Source organism: Citrus clementina, unplaced genomic scaffold, assembly GCF_000493195.1.
Source record: "Citrus clementina cultivar Clemenules unplaced genomic scaffold, Citrus_clementina_v1.0 scaffold_5, whole genome shotgun sequence".
Taxonomy (NCBI): Eukaryota; Viridiplantae; Streptophyta; class Magnoliopsida; order Sapindales; family Rutaceae; genus Citrus; species Citrus x clementina.
Window position 1 is genome coordinate 25,306,115 of NW_006262201.1, and position 4,575 is coordinate 25,310,689.

The 4,575-nt window shown below is 38.0% G+C and overlaps 1 protein-coding gene and 1 non-coding gene across 2 annotated transcripts in view; one reads left to right on the forward strand and one right to left on the reverse strand.

Annotated features, from left to right (window-relative positions):
• Positions 1-4,575, reverse strand: part of LOC112098074 (disease resistance protein At4g27190-like) — a 90,102-nt gene that overhangs the window by 65,743 nt on the left and 19,784 nt on the right. The gene's annotated exons all lie outside the window — the stretch shown is intronic.
• LOC112098614 lies at positions 2,235-2,338 on the forward strand. The gene has a single exon (XR_002905724.1). It is a non-coding gene; the product is annotated as a small nucleolar RNA R71 (small nucleolar RNA).

Sequence of the window (4,575 nt, forward strand, 5' to 3'; positions counted from 1 at the left end):
ATGAACTATCAGAAATTGGGTAAATGATACCTGCGTCTAATAGCTTAAGGACTTCTGTTCTAACAACTTCTTTCATATTAGGATTTAACCGACGTTGCATTTCCCTAGTAGATTTAGCATTTTCATCAAGGTGAATGTAATGCATGCAGTCTACTGGATTTATACCTTTGATGTCTGCTATGGTCCATCCTAATGCCCCTTTGTGCTCTTTTAAAACATCCAACAACTTACCTTTTTGTTCGTCATTTAGGGATGATGAGATGATTACCGGCAGAGTACTTTCTTCTCCCAAAAATGCATATTCCAGAGTGTTGGGTAATGGTTTGAGCTCGAGTTTCGGTGGTGATTCTGATGATGGAATGAGTTTCTTCTCTGATGGTGCTAGTTGTTCAACTCTTGACTTCCATTTATTAGTGTCCATGGATGGTGCTGAGTCAAGTAGGGCGTTGACCTCTTCGACCGATCTGTCAATATCAAAATCCAAACCAAAGTGAGTTAAACATGTTTGTAAAGGATCATCACTAAGGTTTGAAAGAAAAGTATTATCAACTATTGTTTCTATTAAATCCACATCAACAATTCCATCATCTGCACTGTGAGGTTGTTTGGCAATGTTGAAGATGTTTAGCTCCATAGTCATGTTGCCGAAGGACAATTGCATATTTCCGGTCCTACATTGAATATGAGCATCTGCAGTTGCCAAGAAAGGTCGGCCTAGAATAATGGGGATGTGCTTCCTTGAGTCCTGTATTGGTTGAGTGTCAATTACAATGAAATCAACAGGAAAATAAAACTTGTCTACCTGGATAAGCACGTCCTCCACAAAACCACGAGGTATTTTTGTGGACCGATCTGCAAGTTGTAACACCACTGGAGTTGGGTGTAATTCTCCCAGTCCAAGTTTCACGAATACAGAGTAAGGCAACAAATTTACACTAGCTCCTAAATCCAACAAAGCATTCTCAATTGTGTGGTTCCCTATACTACATGAGATAGTGGGGGAGCCTGGGTCTTTGCATTTTAAAGGAATTTTATGTTGGAGTATAGAACTAACGTTTTCTGTTAAAAATGCCTTCTTTTGAACATGCATATTTCTCTTTTTAGTACAAAGGTCTTTAAGAAACTTGGCATAAGATGGAACTTGCTTTATAGCATCAAGTAAAGGGATGTTAACACTTACCTGTTTGAAGATTTCGAGAATCTCACCTGTGGATTTTCCTTTCTTGCCTTTCGCTAACCTCTGAGGAAATGGAGCTTTCGGAACGTATTCTCGTGGGTTGGTTTCTTCTTTCTCCTCCGGTGGTGAGTCTTCAACATTCACAGGTACAATTTGATTTTCTTTTGTCACCGGCATCTCCACTTTGTTGTCGACTTCCTTTCCTTTTCGCAAGGTCATGACTGCTTTGACCTCTCCATGCTGTTGTGGTGAACTGGTACTTGCTTCATGTACTCCTTTAGGATTAGGCACTGGTTGACTTGGAAATTTTCCTTTCTCAACAGTCATTGCCAAGGTCTGAACTGAAGAAGCAAGTTGTCCCACCATCTTCTCGAGGCTTGAAACTGATTGAGCTTGTGAGTTGAAGCCTGCTCTCAACTCATTTCGTAGTCCATCAATGGTGCGGTTCTGTTGCTCAATCGTAGAGTGAGTAGCATTCTTGAAATTCTGGAATGAATCCTCCCATGGTCTGGGTTGAGAGTAGTTTTGGTTCTGATTGAATGGTCTAAATGGGGGCTGAGAGGCTTGAGGATTTTGAGGAATTTGTTGCATTGGTGGAGCTGCTGGTCCATTCTGTTGGAATCCTTGAGACCATGAAAAATTGGGGTGGTCTCTCCATCCAGGATTATATGTGTTGGAGTATGGGTTGTAATTCGATGGTTTTCTCATTACACCTATGGCATTGGCTTGATCTGAGTATGAGTCATGGTCATGTGATTCTGTTGATTTAGCAGTCGATAACGATGCTATTTGTCGAGCAAGACCTTCAACCATCTCCTTGACTTCTTTGATTTCCGAAGTTGACTCGCCAATTTGAACCTCATTTACTCCCTTAATTCTTCTAGTATTCCTGAGTGATCGACTCCGTTGTTGGGAATTATCCGCTTGTCGCTGGAAGAATTCCCAAATCTCTGATGCACTTTTTGACATTAGCTCTCCTCCACTTGTTGCCATTAGCCATTCTTGCACATTTGGTAGTAATCCCTCCAAAAAGTATTGACATTGGTGCCATTTTTCGTACCCATGATGTGGACACTTCAAGAGTAGCCCATTGAATCGCTCCCATGTTTCGAAAAACTGCTCGTCCTCTCTCTGTGTAAACTCTGAAATTTCCCTGCGAATAGCATTGGTTTTATGCACTGGGAAATATTTATTCAAAAATTTTGTAACCATTTGTTCCCATGATGCAATGCTATTAGCAGGCAATGTATTAAGCCATGAACGAGCTCTATCCTTTAAAGAAAATGGGAATAATCTGAGTTTAACATCATCGTCTGAAAAATTCTCATATTTGAATGTTTGACAAATGGCATGAAAATCATTCAAATGATTATATGGGTCCTCATTTTCTAAGCCATAGAATGTGGGGAGACAATTTAGCACACTAGGTTTTAATTCAAAACTCCTAGCAGCTACATTTGGGTATCTTATGCATGACGTGCTCAAATTAGCTAAGGGACTAAAATAGTCCTTAAATGGCCTCTCCTGTGGTGCTTGTAAATCTATTTTATTTTTAACGTGTTTGTGTGTGCGAAGTGTTTTTTCTAATTCAAGGTCTATAGGTTCAAGATTTGGTAATAATGACCTACGACCATGCATGCAAAATAAATAAAATAAAAATAAAGATGGGAACAAAAACAAATAAAAATAAAGAAGAGGGAGAAATTACGATACTAACCTTATTGCGCTATTACAACCTTTCTATAAAAATACACAAAAACAAATACGTGAAATAAATTAACTAAAAATTAAATTAATAAAATAAACAAAAATTACAAAGAAAAAAAATTAAAAATTAAATTACAGAATTTTAAAGAAGAGAAAAAGAAAAGAAATAATAACCTTTAAATGTAGATTTACTTTTTTTTTTAATAAAAAATACAAGAAAACAAATAAAAGAAATTATTCACAAAAATTAATTCTATGAATTAAAATTACTTACCTCCCCAGCAACGGCGCCAAAAACTTGTTGTGCAAATTTTAATGTACTCGCAAGCGCACGAATCTATTATAGTATAGATCAATGGTGACGAGTGTCGATCCCACGAGGAGGTGGATTTTAATTGTGTATAGAATTAATTTTGCAAATGGTTGATTGGATCTGTGGTGGAAATGATTTGGAATATGCTAAAACTTAAATTAAAATGGCGAGAATAAATTCTGAAATTGGAATTGAAATGACGAGAATAAATTGAAGAGAATTCTATTGAAATGACGTACTTGGGTATCTGGATCCGTATCAACATGCATCATGGGCTAAATAATCCGTATTAATGCCAATTAAATCATGAGGGGGGAATCCACACCTCATGAACCACGCTCTAATCAATATGGTGCTAAGGGCTTATCGTGCCAAATAATAATAACCTTGTACTAGAGAGCCGGTGTAACCAAGGCGGTATCTAGACAAGATCAGTATTATTTGTCGACGATAAGTCAAATCATCCACAAAAACTAGAGGGGAAAAGAAAATAAATTTACCAAATAAAGCTCATGACACATGTTGAGACTTCACCTTCAACCCAAGCTTGAAAGAAAATTAGCCACTCATAATTGAACTAAGGGCAAAATGGGAATTTATTAAAATACAAAGAAAATACAAGATGGAGAAGGAATTACAGAAAATGGATCCCAAAAATGGATTCAAAGATATCAAATTAGGGGGGGAGGCCCCCTTTTTATAGATACATGGAGTAAATCATGGCCATCGGATTAAAAACAGTTTGGACGCTCAGGATTGCGCCACGTCATCAGTCAACAGTCCACGGTTTGACCACGCGGATGAACAGTAACACGGTTTGACCCGGATGAACAGTAACACGGTTTGGTTGACAATAATCCTGTGTGATGCATGCACCGTACGCGAGATTTTTCGTCCACTGATATGCTGCCACGTCACCATCAACAGTACATAAGATTTTAGTCCAACAGGATCGTGACACCTCATCAGTCAATGCCACATCATCGGTCAATGCCACATCATCGGTCAATGCCACGTCATCGATCAATGCCACGTCATCGATCCGTCTATGTGAACAGTGTCGTGAACAGTAACGTAGACAGTACCGTATACGTGAATAGTACCGTACATGTGAATAGTGCCATTTTTCCTTTTATGCTCCTCCTAAGGTTTTCGACCGTCCTGAGTTCAAAAGTGATGTCCGTTTTGCCATCTGATCTCTCCTTTATTGTGAAATGACTATAATGCCCCTAAAATACATAAAATACTTAATTAAAATAACACACACGTAATTACATCACAAGAAGGTTAAATACATAAAAGTAAGGGTTGTTAGTAAGACTTGAAATGTAAAATGACGGTTTTCTCCTTTATAAATATGCATTTTCTAACACTCAAC